General features: G+C 40.9%; 1 protein-coding gene across 3 annotated transcripts in view; it reads right to left on the bottom strand.

Moving 5' to 3' along the window:
- The window catches only part of LOC143027703 (uncharacterized), a 36,250-nt gene that overhangs the window by 8,705 nt on the left and 11,210 nt on the right, over positions 1 to 16,335 (bottom strand). The window contains exon 1 of one of the 3 annotated variants that reach the window (XM_076189160.1): positions 8,648 to 8,879. The exons of 1 other annotated variant lie outside the window; for it this stretch is intronic. The gene's annotated coding sequence lies outside the window, so the exon portion shown is untranslated. Of the gene's footprint in view, positions 1 to 8,122; positions 8,480 to 8,647; positions 8,880 to 16,335 lie in introns of those variants that run through there. One more of the 3 variants, XM_076189161.1, reaches the window with a different exon arrangement.

Here is a 16,335-nt window from a genome sequence, read left to right as displayed (position 1 = left end):
CACAATATACACAGATGCATCCTACACCGGACTTGGTGCAGTTCTCATGCAACAACACAACACAAAACTCAGGCCAATTGCCTATGCTAGCCGCACACTCAACACAAACAAAATTATTCAGTCACAGACATAGAAGCATTAGCTGTAGTATACACCTTCAAACACTTCAAAGAGATCATCCTTGGTTATGACATACACATCTACACAGACCATCAACCAATCTTACACCTCTTCAAAGTTAAGAATCTATCTGGAAAACTTGCTCGCTGGGTCCTCATAATACATGAGTTCATGTCCACCCTTCATTTTGTTCAGTAAAGCGAACTTAGTAGCAGACACTCTCAGTTGCCATATTGCAATCATTAATCAACATCCCACTTCAGTAACTCTTGCACAAGTGTGGATAGCTGCAGTGCAAAGATCAGACCTTCTTTGGAAATGTGTTATTTACTTCCTCAAATCTATAGACACAACTGATAAGGCTAATTTCCCTCCCAATCTCAACAAATATAATTTAGTTGATGACATACTCTATCACAAAACAACACTAATGAACAAAAATGAACATTACTGGTCAGTGTTTCAGCTCATAGTCCCTACAGACATCATTGCTGAAGTTCTGAATCTTCTACACAATTCTCCCATTGCTGCACACCCTGGCAAGGAGAAATATGTTACACAAGCTAGATTGCACTACTTCTGATTAACCATGAGAAAGGATATACACTCCCACATTAATGCTTGTTATTCTTGCCCATCACACAAAGGTCATATCAGTAGTCATGTTCCCATCTTAACTTATGCTACCCCTTGCAAACCATTCAACACAGTAGTTATTCACCTCCTTAAGTTACCACTTGCAGCAGAAACCACTACCCCTTTGTCTGTGTTGACCATTTTTCCCAATTCTGTATTCTTTTCCCCCCATCAGACAAGACAGCACAACACATGGCAAAGACCCTTATTCCCAAGTTCATATGCCCTTTCATTACACTCAAAACTCTGATTTCTGACAACAGGACTGAGTTCAACAATGAGATTCTTTCAAATATTTGTAAATACTTTCAAATCACAAAATGTAATACTACTGCTTACCACCCTAGTTCAAATGGCTTAGTTGAACACCAGAACTGAAAAATTCTCAATGTTCTTCAGCACTTTGATTCTGATCTTTACCCTTCTTGGGTTGAACATGCATTAACAGTGCCATAAACAGGTCAATAATAGAATCACCTCTTTGACTTGGACAAAAGATTCCCATATGACTTTTTTCAGAATTAACTCCTATTTCCAATAATCATGTTAATGTCAAAGTAGCAAATTTCAATAGTCTTTTCAAAAGAATCCTTAATACTCTTAATCTGGCTAAGGACAATATGGCCTGTCTGCATAACAAATCAGCCAGAGACAGAACTTTTGGACTTGGAGTCATTATTCACACCCTCAACCACACCCCCACCTCAAAGCTCTCCCATAAATTCACTGAATCTTTTCATATCAATGAGGAGTCAAACATTAAAGTCAAAGCACTCAGGTTGCACAATCTTACAGAGTCCATATTGCACAAAGATCATATCAAAAGAGTGCACCGTGGCCTCAACATACAGGGTATTTGGGATAAATTTGACACATCATATCTTACCCCAAAATTTATGTATTCTTAAAATTCAAAGTGCATCTCTTAGAGGATCTTTTGCCAAATACAGCTCACTTGAAGAAACTGCTGCCTCCACCATGGCCTCCAGGCAGGACCTGAACCTGTAGCATGTGGCTTCTATGGTGTCCTTCAAGAGATGCCTGAACACCAGTTTGATCCTGGGAGTCAGCTTGTCCGTGATGTTACAGGCAGTACAATTGGTGCCCTTTTCAATTGTGCCCCACACATAATAGTCCATGGGGTTGCAATCAGGCAAGTTGAGGGGGCCAGATGTTGGGACTGGTGAAGTCGTAGAAGTTCTCAGATAGCTACTTCTGGCCTTTCCCAGAGGTGTGACATGGACCTGAGTCCTGCTGCCACATTTATAGCCTTCCTGCAGCCACCCTCTCTACCCAGCACTTGACAACAGTGGACAGCAACTCAATATAGCCATATGAAGGGAGTCTGAGTCCCTCTTCAAAGATGTTGGGGGTGGCATGACTTGCCCTTTGCTGGAAACACACCCAAAAACCATAACAGTTTGAGGGAACTTGGTCTTCATGAAGTGCAGGACTTTGTGTGGACTGTAGGCTAGCTACCTGTTGTTCTGCACATTGGACAACTGGTCCTGGCAGAAGTTCTTCTCATCTGAGAAGAACCAGAGTATCCCAGGCTCAACTGGGTGTTTGACCGCTCTCACACCCACCAATAGTACACAGAATCAGCTATCTGTTGCACTTTATCATTATTAAATCCTTCAAATGGTTCTGAAATGACAAAAGATAAAAAAATGATCAAATTTATCTCAAACACCCAGTAGTACTACCCCTACTATAGAGGACCCTCACCAACTTTCTCAACTTCTTCCCCTACTCCTCTCCCCTGTTACAACCTTTGCAGTCAAGCCACCCCTTCTTGCCTATGAAATAACAGTAGTATTTTCCTGTAATGAAATTGCTAAAAACCCATGTATATTTATATGTAAAATTATTATATTTTGCCTTCACTTTCCTTTTTAGGAATTTGCCTGTGAGTGTAAGTTTGGGAATGTAAGTGGGAGGTTATCAGGAGTGAAGAGAGGGCGAGGGAGGGAAGGGGTGGCTATTCTAGTGAGTGAGGAGATAGGTAAAGAGGTAGTGGAGTGGAAGGAGGTTTCCTCAAGGATAATGTGGATGAAGGTGAAACTGGGAAAGGAGATGTGGGTCTTTGTAAGTGCATATGGGCCTGGCAGTGAGAAGAGCGTGGAAGAAAGGGAGGCCTTTTGGATAGATTTAAATGAGTGCATAGAGGGTTTAGGAAGAAATGTCAATGTAATAGTACTGGGAGACCTTAATGCTAGGGTGGGAAATGGTCCAATCGATGGAGTGGTTGGGAAGTGTGGAGTTCCAAGAAAGAATCGTAGTGGAGAGTTGATGGTGGAAATGTGTCTAGAGAGTTGATGATAGCAAATACAGTGTTTCGGAAGAAAGTCAAGCATAAGTACACATGGGAGAGGGTGGTGGAGGGAAGGGTGGTAGATAGAGCGCTAATGGATTATGTAGTGGTAAATAGGATTATGATAGGAAGAGTTAAGGATGTACATGTGCTAAGGGGAGAGGGTGGGGGAATATCAGATCATTTTTTGGTGGAAGGTAAGCTGAGAGTGGAGGATAGATGGAGAAAGAGGAAAGGGACAAAAGGTAGGGAGGTTCTTAGAGTGAACTCCTTGAGTGAAAAGGAAAAGGAGAAGGAGTACGAAAAGAAGCTGAAGGAGGAGTGGGAGGGAGTAAAGGATAGAGCAGAGATGGGTGTGGAGGAGGAATGGGGATGGTTCAAGGAGGGAGTCTTAAAGTGTGCAAGGATGGTGTGTGGAACAAGAAGGACAGGGGGAAATAGAAGAAAGGGTAGTGAATGGTGGGATGAGGAAACGAAGAAGGTTGTAGAAGAGAAGAAGCGAGCATTCACAGATTGGTTACAAAAGAGGACGGGGGAGTCGTATGAGACGTACAAAGAAAAGAAAAGAGAAGTAAAGCAAAAGGTAAAGGAGGCAAAGAGGAGAGCAGATGTGAAATGGGGTAGGGGTATGACAGAAAATTTTGAAAGTAATAAAAAGATGTTTTGGAAAGAAATTAAGAGAGGAAGAGGAGGCGAATCAAGTAGAGAAGAAAAGGTAAAAGGTGCAGATGGAGAGATGATAATGGAAGAGATGGCAGTAAGGGGAAGATGGGCAGAATATTTTAGGGAGTTGCTAAATGTGAAGGAGGATAGGGAAGGAAAGATAGTTGCAGTGGGAAATGCGAAGAAAATGAGAGTGATGAGTGAGGAGAATGGAGGAGAAATAGGGAAGGATGAGGTGAAGGCAGTTGTAAAGATGATGAAAGTAGGTAAGGCACCTGGTCTGGATGGATGCCATGCAGAATGTCTGAAAAAGGGAGGTTCAGTGATGGTGGACTGGTTGGTGAGGTTATTTAATGTTTGCTGGAGAGAGGGTAGAGTACCGGAGGACTGGAGAAGTGCCTGTATAGTTCCTCTTTACAAGGGAAAAGGGGACAAGTGTGAATGTAGTAGTTTCAGAGGGATTAGCCTGTTAAGTGTAGTAGGGAAGGCTTATGGGAGGATCTTAATTGAGAGGATTAGGAGAGGAACAGAAGGAGTAATTGGTGAGGAACAGTGTGGATTTAGGACAGGTAGAGGTTGTGTAGATCAGATCTTTGTGGTAAGACAGATATGTGAGAAAGCTATAGGAAAGGGGAAGGATGTTTTTTGGGCTTTTATGGATCTGGAAAAGGCTTATGATAGGGTAGACAGAAAGGCACTGTGGGAGGTTATGCAGATTTATGGGATAGGAGGAAAGCTTTTGGGAGCTGTCAAGAGTTTTTATGAGAGTAGTAGAGCATGTGTCAGGATTAGAAATGGAGAGAGTGAGTGGTTTGATGTAAAGGTGGGACTTCGTCAAGGATGCGTTATGTCGCCCTGGCTGTTCAACTTATACATGGATGGGGTGGTGCGAGAGGTGAATGCTAGGGTAGTGGGTCAGGGATTGGAGATGGTTAAAGAAAATGGAGAAAAGTGGGAGGTGAGCCAGCTGTTGTTTGCGGACGACACTGCGCTTGTGGCAGGGTCAGAGGAGGGATTGAGGAAGCTGGTGGCAGAGTTTGGGAGAGTATGTGATAGAAGAAAGCTAAAGATAAATGTGGATAAAAGTAAGGTGATGAGATGTACAAGGGGTGAAAGTGGCAGTAGACTGGAAGTGAACATTAAGGGAGAGCGACTGGAGGAAGTGGATAGTTTTAGATACTTGGGTGCAAGTGTAGCAGGAAAAGGTGGAGTGAAGGTGGAGGTAGAATGTAGATTGAGAGAAGCGAGTAAATGCCTTGGTGGTTTAAAGAGTGTAATGAGGAATAGACATTTGGGAATGGATGCGAAGAGGAGACTGTATGAAGGAGTGATTGTGCCAACAGCAGTGTATGGGGCAGAAACGTGGAATATAAGAGAAGAAGAGAGAAGGAGTTTGAATGTGTTTGAGATGAGGTGTCTGAGAAGTATGGTGGGGGTTACTAGGCTGGATAGAGTGAGAAATGAGGAGGTGAGGAGGAGAACAGGGGTGAAAAAGGATTTGGGAGATAGGGTTGATGAAAGAATATTAGGATGGTTTGGACACATGGAAAGAATGAGTGAAGAAAGACTAGTAAAAGAGGTATGGAAGGCAGATGTGGAGGGAGTGAACATGAGGGGACGTCCTAGGATGAGGTGGATGGATGGGGTGAAGGGGGCTTTGGGGAAGAGGGGAATGTCTGTTGAGGAGGGAAGGGAGAGGACGGAAGACAGAGGTGAGTGGAGAATGGTTGTATATGGATGATGTTGTGACTGCATGAGGAGGAATGGGCGGGGGGGTGGGGGCCGGGGTAGTATGGGTGAGTAAATTTTGACGCAGCCCGAAGGGATTTCTCCCCGTCCTCGCCTTATATGCAGAGGGGGACGGAGAGGGGGGGTCGCCGATTAAATGAAGCGGCCTTGCTGTGGATGTGCTGTGTCTTGCGACACTGCTTCTGACCCAGGGCGGTGGGCAGGGTGCAGGGATGACCCGTCATCCAGGAGGTGCTCAGATGGGAGGGAGGGTGGGAGGGGTGTGGAGTGTATTTAGGGATGAAATGGGTGGGAGTGTTTTTATGCCTTTCCCTTTTTGGCTACCTCCCTTGTAAGGGGGAAAAAGCCTTGGTATATGTATGTATGTATTATATTTTTATCTCCTTTGAGCATTAACCTCTCTGTGGTCAGTGAGTGGTCGCAGTGTTAAGCATCTGTTGCAAGAAATGCCTATAGTGTCATTGATTTATTCTATGCTAATGTACATGCACACACGTGCATACATTAGCTACTTGATGTCAGAGCCTGGAAGTAGCGACAAACCACCCATTGTCTGATCTGACCTGTGGTCAGTTTGGTTTGACCTTAGAATCAGTCATGCCACCTGCATTCCAAACAGGGAATCAGTCATACAACATTACCATATGATAGCTGCTAGCGTATTTTTATCATTCCTTGTATAAACTGCCAATTAATGTCATAACAATTTAGTAAATACACTAAAAACCCACTGTTGATTGGATTTAAGAAAAGAAAGGAAATAATGATTTCTGTATATTTCGATCACTGGCTGTGATCCTCTTCAGTGGTATACAAAGTCAAGAGAAAACACATATCTTTTATACAGAGGAGAGGGGTGGGGTGAGGGAACATGGACAGCATGGATGCTACCTGAAATGTCATGTCCATGTTCCCTCACTCCACTCCTCTGTATATAAGATATGTGTTTTCTCTTGAATTTGTATTCCGCTGAAGAGGATTACAGTCAGTGATCGAAATATACGGAAATTGTTATTTCCTCTTTTCTTAAATCCAATCAAAAGTGGGTTTTTAGTGTGTTCTTGTATAAACTTATATAGAATTAAATTAACACTGAGTGTCCATACTCAGTTCCAATAAATGTAAATAAACAGACAGAAGATATTAGAAAAATAAATGTAAAATATATTGTTAGCAACTGCCACCATTTTCTTCATCACCTCCGTTGTTTGAAAGCACCAGTCACAGCAGTGACACAATAAAGACCAGAAGCCACAAACAGTTCATCTCCAATGCCTCCAACCAATGTAGAACAACACAAGTCTACTTCTTTCTCTATAATGTAGTACTGATGAATATGTATTATCATATATGTTTTTCACATATTTTTGGCCAATATCTTCTGTATATTTGAGACTTGGTTTCTCATTTCATTTTGCCATTTTTAGTGTTCCACTCGTTCATTCCTGCTTTTAACTCCTTTTATTCTATGTCTCTTGATGTTAAATTCACACAATAAAGGTATTTACCTAAACCCCTCATCAATCTGTGATTTTTCTCTTGCATTTGGTACATTACTTCTTCCAATAATTTGTTTCTAATTTCTTGATTACAATCTCTGTCTATCAACAACTTCACTTACATAATTTTTCCTTTTATTAATATTGCCCTCATGTTTGATGTTCTAATTTCTTCCCTCAGAGTACATTTTTTGGTAAAATCCCAGAATCACACAAACACGGACATTTAACGCGAATTCACATTGTCCAATGGCTCCTAACCTAAGATAAGCTAAGGTAACCTTAGGTATCTTTATAGAAGTGCACACCTACATATAGTAATAGAAAATTAGATAGTTTTGTAACTTATAATAAATCAATGTAACATACATTGTTCTTGTTGGAAATCAATTAAGTTGCCAAAAGCTATAAACAAGCAAATGAAGTTGCTTACTCCTTTAGATGCCATCTTTGTTTTGATAAATTCGGAGGTCAGAGATGACAACAGCCTGATGACCTCTACAATTATAAGTACTGCATTACTAAATGCAGGTTAGGTTAGGTAGGTTAGGCTGGGTTAGAATATATCAATTTAACATACTTTAATTTATTCAACCTCTACCAAAACAAACATGGCATCTCAAGCGGCTACTTTTGGTTGTTAATAGCTTATAACAACTGTTTTATTTACTGATTTCCATCAAGAACAATGTATATTATGTTGATGTATTATATTTTACAAAATTATTATTTAATCCTTATTACTATATTGCATAAGTGTGCACTTCTAAAAATTTACCCTAAATTAACCAAACAATTCCACAAGGAAAAAAATAAATGGAAAATAAAAAGTGGAAAATGTGTTTGCATGATACTGGAATGGAACCACATTTTTGTACATATTTGGGTGCCCCTAAAATTTGTCTATAGACATTATTTTATATAGCTTATAACTTTTCTGTTGGGATTAGGATACACTATTATCTATACAGGACAGTTGGCACATCTTTACAGAGAAGAAAGTTTCACTTTCAACTTTGTGGCAGCTTCTAGCAACAGTTATATTAGGTTGGCTAATTTCTGTACCCTGTCATTACATTCTTCTACCATGTAAATACATTTCTATTGTTAGTATTATTCCAAGGTATTTTATTTCACTGACCACTGCTATTCCTTCTACTGTATATTTTCTGGTTGGTCTTGCAAATTATAATTATATTGATTTTTTCTTCATTTCCAGGCCACTCTCTACCAATGTCTGTTAACTTTTTGATATTTCTGTGCATCTTCCATGAGTCTTTCCTGTGGTAAAGTTGTAGATAATCATCAGCATACAATTAAGGTGCTAATATTTATTTTATTAGTATCCGTGTTTCTCATCCGTTTTCTTTTGAACGTGGATTGTCCTCAATTTAATCATTAATGTTTATCATGGAAACCGTCAGCAATGAGTTGATGAGTCCGAAGTGAGTTTCTTGTATTCTTTATTTTCGTGCCGATAAAGTAAAGATGGATCCCACTTCCCACCCCTAACTCATAAGAATATAAGCAAACAGGATGCACACGTTCACCCCTACTCAGAATGCCAGTAATACACTGCTCAACAGGCATTGAAGTGTAGCAAATGCCATTTACAAACACACTAAGCATGCACTAAACTACCTTACAATTATATAATTGCACTTACGAACCCAAGTTTGGTACTTTTCAAAACATATCCTCGAAAATTGTGAATTAATTCTTACTCATTAGGCATGAATCTGTGTATCTCAATCTGGCCGGGCTATGACGTCATATGTAAACAAACAGGGCAGAAGGTTTTCTATTTTCTATTTATATTTATGCTCAGGTTCGCTAGAAAATTGAGGCCGGGGGTGGGGGGGGGTTCCCTAAACTACACACACACACACACACCTCGTGGCGCAGTTGTTAGAGTTCTCGCCTGCCACTATGGTGGCCCGGGATCGAATCCAGTCCAGGTATGAAATAATTTCACTATCGCTGTGCTGCGGGTTGTTACTCTAATTCTCGTGGGCGGGGAGATGGGTGTAAGGTCACAGTATTACCCATACATCAGTCATACGAGCTCTGAGCTCTCATCCGGGAGGTTAATAACTCGATCACGAGTCCAACACGTGATCCAAGACCATTGTGAATTACACACACAAACACAACACGGACTATGGGAAACTTAAGAAATTATTTCAAAATGCAAATTGGGAAAACTTTTTCAAAGATGTGGTGTACATGCACCCCACAATCATTCTAGCATCAGTGCAAATTGTGTGCATTTGGAGTTTGAGTGTATAGGACCTGACGCTGGTGTTGACAGGCCAGAAAGGGTTATCGCAATTAGATCGCGTCTGGTCTGAATTCTGAATTCCTAGGAAAGACCACCCGCTTACGCGGGATCGATTTTTGTGGGAGGGGAAAAATGTCTGTAAGAAAATGAAAAGATAGTAGTGTATAAAAGAGGGCTATTGCCACCGGGCGAATTAGCGAGCGATTAGGGGCTGCTGGTGGTCGTGGCTCGGGAGAAATGGACTGGGAGCTTGGACGGCGGCGCCGACGCCGGGATTAAAAACAGATTACAATCACCAAAAGTTCAGAAAATGGTAGGAGGCGTAGTAGGAAAGGTGGAAAAACGGAAAAATCTTTAGTGGGAGGTAAACTGAAATGAGGAGATGTAGTATAAGAGAAAGTTCGAAAGGAAGCGAATTTTAGTCGAAGAAAAAGTAAGTGTAGATGTTTGTGCGTGGGTCGTGGCTATGTTCGTGAGAGGTGTGTGTGTGTATCTTACGGGAAGTGAGTAGAGTTCACTTCCCGCGTGTAGAGCGCGTTCCTGATTAGCCCCAGGTAAGGCATGAGCTCTCCTGCTTTTCCCCAGGTTGGGTTTGAGTTGTGTATGCTTGTAGCCTGTCAATTATTGGGCTACATGCAATATTATTATTACTATTATTATTTCCGGTCCCGGACGATTGGTCTAATACCGATTGGTCCAAAGCCAATTGGTCTAAAACCATCTCGTCCAATAGTACGATTGGTCCAACAACACGATTGGTCTAAAACCAACCGCTTCACCTAAAGGATAGTTTGTGCAAAATTTCTTTATTCTAACTACCGATTTAACTAAGATTGGTCCAAAGCGAATTGATCTAAAACCAAATATACGATTCGTCTAATTACCATAGCTAACTACCGCTTCACCTAGAGGATAGTTTGTGCAAAATTTCTTTATTCTAACTACCGATTTAACTAAGAGATAGTTTGTGTCGAAGTTCTTTCTTACTTTGTTTTAGAGTATTTGCATTTTGGAGTATTCTCCTAAGCCCTTAGCATGGAGTTTCCTGTGTGTGAAATTGTGCTATCCGAAAGAGGAAAGGAAAAGCTTGCTGCAGATGGTTATCTGTTTACATTGCGCTCAAAAAGGGTTCAAAAGACAAGTGGTAAAGAAACATTTTACTGGCGATGCGAAACAAGATCATGTAAAGGATCTGCCGTAACTCACTGTGAAGATAATTGTCACATTGTAACAAAACAAAGTGATCATACTTGTGGATCTGTGGAAGCCAATCGAATCGATGTAGTTATATTCAGTTATTCCGTGATCTACAAGATTATGCTGCGGAAAACGAAATTTACCTTTCTCCTCAGATGATAATCACTGACTTCGAAATTAGTGTTATAAATGCAGTTAAATCCGAAATGCCTGGAACAACTAACAAGGGTTGTTTTTTTCCATTAAGACAGAGCATCTATAGAAAAATAATTTCATCTGTGTATCTTAAATAAAAGTCTCTGATTTAAATTCTTGTATTTCTATCATTGTCTTTACATCAATTTTAGACTAATCGTCATTAGACCAAATAGTATATTGGACGAATCGGTTTTAGACGAATTGGTCTATTAGACCAATTGGCTTTGGACCAATCGGTATTAGACCAATCGTCGTTAGACCAATCGTACCAAACCCATTATTTCATCATTATTGCTATCACCAGTCAAAGCTGGTGAAGGGGTGTATTATTAATAGGTACGGTTATACACGTCTTATTGTATATACCGCACGTGGGACGGGCGCAGCTGACAGATAGTCTGTACGGTGTGGTCTAGGTGCAATGTGTTGTATCAGGTGTTTGTGTCTGTCATGCAGTTTTTCTAGGTGTCTTGAGTGAAGTTTGTGTTTGTGTTGGTTGAGTGGACGGATGTTGGAAATTCGATGTAGAGACTCAGTGGTTCTGAAGTCGCTCCATCGCGAACCCATGATGAACTTGACAGCGGCATTCTGAACCTTCTGATGCTCGTAGTTATTAGTGGGACATGTCAGCTGGCTTAGTCCCGGGGACTGGCACAGAATCGGTCTGGCGAGGGCTAGGTACAATCGACGTTTGGTGGTCAGTGTTGCAGTTTTGAAGCGTCTTAGCTTTCCCAGCACAGCCCTAGCCTTCGCTCCCTGCTTGCGGATGTGTGGGGTCCAGGTAAGGCCACTATCAAGTGTGCTACCCAGCACACAGGTATGGTCCTTTACTGGGATGTTTGTGTTGTTTATTTTAAGAGGAGTGTTTGTGATTGTTCTGTTGGTTCGCTTGCAGCAGAAGTATACAGCATTGCATTTCGACGCGTTGGTCTTTATGCACCACTGTTGCTCCCACGCGTGTGCCCCGTTAAGGATGTTTTGCATTACGTGTAACGCTCCCTGCAGCGTTTTGTGTCTGCTGATGTGGTTAGAGTCGTCCGCATACGAAAGAGTTAGAGCCTGGTTGCGTGGATAAGCTGGCTCTGGCAGGTCATTCGTATATAGATTGTACAGAGTGGGGGCAAGGACTGACCCTTGCGGTATTCCAGCCTTCGGCACAAAAGGTTGGGACAGACAGCCCCGCCACTTTATTCTTATTGTCCTGTCGTCCAGGTAGTTGCAGAGCAACCTTGTGAACGGCAGGGCAAAGTCGAAATTGTGGTACAATTTGTACTTAAGGCCTTCATGCCAGACAATATCGAATGCCTTCTCCACATCCTTACAAACCAAAATGGCCTTACCAGGGCGACCGTCTGGCGGTCTTTGAACCCCTTGAGTGATCATGGATATTACGTCGTCTGCACCGCGCCCTGGTCATGGTGTCGGGTCAGTCCCGCATATATGTAATGCCTGCCCCGAGCGAGCAGGCTAAACAAGAAAACGAAAAAACGAAGAGATTGAACAACTTCACACCAGGTTTAATGGCCCCCTTATGGGTCGACTTGTTAACTTGTTACAAGTTACTAGGCCTTCGCGGTCGGTCCCCCACTTGGGGACCACGCCACGTCCGCATCTGACACATGTACCTGCACTAAAATAAAATATACAATGAAACTGCGCATCACTCTCTCCCTGTCACCTAGTCCAAAGTAACACACTCATATGTTATAGAGACACAAATGGAAGAGAAATGGATTGTTTTGATGGAAATTTACAACGAAGGAGTGAATAAATACGTACCAAGACAGAAACAGGAAAAGGTGTACATCAAGTGCTGGTTCAACAGAAGATGCAGTGAGGCGAAAGATGAAAAAGATAAAGCTTGGGAAAAAAAAAAAAAAAAAAAAAGGAAAGGGGGAAAATACGAGTATATGTCAACCATAGAAATGAACATGTAAAAGTGCGCAAAGAAGAAGGAAAAAAAATACAAAAAGATATCACAGAAAAATTTAATATCAACCCAAACTACTCTATAGATATGTGAATGGTAAACTTAAAAATGAACAGAAAATGGTGAAACTACGCCACGCAAATATAGATTATACAGAATATTTTGAAATGGCCGAAGTCATGAACAACAACTCCAAAACTGTTTTCACTGGAGAAAAAGTATAACATTGGGACGAAGGAACTGAAGTGCAATCACCTCCCATGAAGGAAATAACAATAACACGAAAATAAATAATGGATCAACTAACGAACCTTGATGTCAAGAAAGCACACGGCCGAGATGGAATTGCAAACTGGATATTAAAATAATGTAAAGAAGAATTAATGGACAAAGAAGGAAACATACCAAAGGGCTGGGAAAATGCCAATATTGTAGCAGTTTATAAAGGAGGAAACAAAGAACCAATTATATCGTACAACGTGACTCAAATTCCTGGACAGTGGAAGAAGGTGGTAGATGAGGTGGTGTGGGTAACACGTACCTTAATTGATTGATGAAGGGAGGGGGAAGATAGCTGCAGTTGGGGAACCGAAGTCCAGGCGATTTGTATCACATCTCGGGACCACTCGCCTTCCCTCCAAGGCAAGCGTGAGAGTAGATCAAAGAGGGGGGAGGGGTATGATGGGACAACTCATTAAGTGAACCGTCCTAGGCTAATGAAACCCAGAACTCCTATTGTGAGTTTTAATGAATTAAATAATTAAACACTAGAAATATGCTACTTGACATTAAATAAGGGTTTTAACAGTTGGCTTTCATACATACATCCTATCTATTCCCTGCGCGCGTTCCTAGCTTAAGAAATTGTTAAAGTATTTGTACTTAATATGTGTCTTGCTTGTGGAGACGTCTTCAATTAGCGTGGTCTCCTGCTGAGCTCCGACCGGCGCTGCTCCGCATTTGGTGGGGGCGGGGGGTGACGGCCTGGGCGGGCGCTGTGATGGGCTTGCAAGTCACTTCACCGACGTAGTCCCGGTCAATCGCACTGCACTATTAGAGTTCTTGAGTGAGGGGGTTTGTACCCAAATAATCGACACTCGATTGGCTCTCAAGGATGAAAATCCCCAACAGTCACATGAGGGAGGAAAGGACACGATTGGACTTCCGAGAACGAGCGGTCCGACCTCCTTTGATGAACTCGATGCTTAGACTGCCCTGTGTCCTGCGGGATGTCAGGTCAAAATGCCCGCTAGCCGGCTTCCGACGTTGCCAATAGTTCTACGTTCCCGCCACTAGTGTTGAAGGGTACTACGAATAATGTTCATGTGGGAGGTGACACAGTTCCAATTGTTCCATGAGGTAGACACTGTTCACGAGCGTGTTAGATACAATCCTAATTATTCTAATTGCCTAGCTTAAAACAAATATGTGGCAGCGCGCAGGGTGTGTGTGTGTGTGTTTGGGCGCTTTGTTTGGGCGCGAAAACCGTTGAGCTTGGCTATGAGAACACGAATCAAAAAGGGGTGGGGTGTTTCTAGATAATTAGAAGTCTCTCCCTTCGTTAAGGCACTGAAATTGATTGTCAAAAATGGCACGACAGTTGAAGAGGATAAAGAGGAGGAGAAAGGACAGGATGTAGCTACTAGAAGTCTTAAGGACTCTGGTAATTCCCCCGAGTATAGGGAATGAAGGGCCGAAACGGTGAGAAATCAGACGAGAAAATGGGAAGGGGAGACAGCGAGCCGGGTGTCACAATTTCAAAAATTGTGACACAACGGCCACAAAACTGATTCCAAACATGAAAAATAATTCATACGAAAATCGACTAAAACACATGAATCTGTTTTCCCTAAAAAAGCGTAGACTTAGAGTTGACTCGATGCAGGTCTTGATTCTAAAGTGGATTGGCATCAAAAGTGACAAAATTTTACCCTGAGAATCCGACAAGAAATAATGGTCTCAAACTGTCAGGAAATAAATTCAACGTGGAAGTGGGTAGAAGCAACTTCGCCAACCGTGTAGTCAATGAATTGAATAAACTTCCTGCAGAGGCAGTGCAATGTAGTTCAGTTCGAAGCTGACTCGTTTAGATAAACATCTAAGCAAGATGCTGTAATGACTGCCGTTTATTTCATATTGTTTATGTTTGTTTTTGTCTGTTTATTATTTGCTTGATTTTCATTTATCATTATTTATCTGTCAATTTATTATTGTTATTTACTGTTTACCTATTTGTTTATTATTTAACTACACCTATCCATTTATTTATTTTATTATCATTATTTTTATTTTACTTATTTATTTTATTCTTTATTTATTTATCATAATTATATTTTTTCGCATCCGACCTAATAATGGACCAAAAGGTCTCCTGTCGGCATGCTCCGCCTTTGTAATCCTTTGTAACCAACAAGTTGTAGACCAGTCTCCCTCTCTGTAGCAAAATTTTGTGAAAATTTTATCAAGAATAGATGGATAAAACATCTGGAGGAAAACAATATAAACCCAAGACAATTTGGATTTAGACAGGGAAGGTCATGTGCCATAAACTTAATCTGCTTCTATTCAAGACTAATATATATATATATAAGAAAGGGATGGATGGGTTGATTGTGCTTTCCTAGACTTACAGGGAGCCTTTGACAAAGTACCACACAAAAAATTATTATTAAAAAAAAAAAAAAAAGGAAAGCATAGAAGGGATATAAGATAAATTATTCAACTGGATGGAGGATTTCTTGCATGGCATTAATAATAATAATAATAATAATAATAATAATAATAATAACAATAATAATAATAAGAGTAGTGCTCAGAGAAAAGAGTTCAGCTTGGGAGGTGATTAGTGGAGTTCCACAGGGATCGGTATTGGCTCCAATAATGTTCGCTATTTATGTGAATGACATGGATGATGTGGATTGTTACATGAGCTTCTTTGCAGATGATGCTAAATTGCTGAGGAAAGTGAATACTGAAACGGATTGTGAATCACTACAGAGAGACCTAAACAAGGTTTGGAAATGGAGCCAAAAGTGGGAAGTAGACTTCAACATAAAGAAATGTAGCATAATGGAGTTCGGAAAAAGAATAATAATAATATTAGGACAATATAAAATTGGAACAAGGTAATACAGTGGAATCTGGAAAAGACTTGGGAGTAATTACCTCAAATGACATGTCCCCTGATAATCAGATAAAAAAAAATTGTCGGAGATTCTTACAACTTGCTAAGATCAATAAAGGTGGCTTTTACCTATTTGGACGAAGAAATTGTAGGAAAGAAAAAAAAAAAAAAAAAAAAAAAAAAAAAAAAAAATTAGTCACTAATAAGGCCTAGACTGAAGTATGCTGCAACACTATGGTCACCTAGTACCAAAAAGAATATAAAGAAAATTGAACGAATCCTGAGAGCAGCAGCGAAAATGGCCCCAACACTTTCAAACCTGTCATATGAGGAGAGACTAGCTAAACTGAAATTACCTACTTTGGAATAAAGAAGAGAAAGAGGCGACCTGGCCATTTACAGAATCACAAAAGGCACAGAAGTCCTTGATTGAGATGAATTTCTAAACTAGGATAAGAGAAATTCAAGGGGGCATGGAAACTCAAAAGGGATGGTTATAGAAGAGACCTGAAAAAAAAATCCACACAGAGTGGTGGATATCTGGAACAAACTGGATAAAACAATACTGTGTACAAAAACTATACACGAATTTAAGAGCAAACAAGACACTGCGAGATACAAAGA

This window comes from Oratosquilla oratoria, chromosome 8 (genome assembly GCF_046742065.1).
Source record: "Oratosquilla oratoria isolate Oo_2021 chromosome 8, ASM4674206v1, whole genome shotgun sequence".
NCBI classification, from domain to species: domain Eukaryota; kingdom Metazoa; phylum Arthropoda; class Malacostraca; order Stomatopoda; family Squillidae; genus Oratosquilla; species Oratosquilla oratoria.
This window is presented reverse-complemented; position numbering and strand designations above follow the sequence as displayed.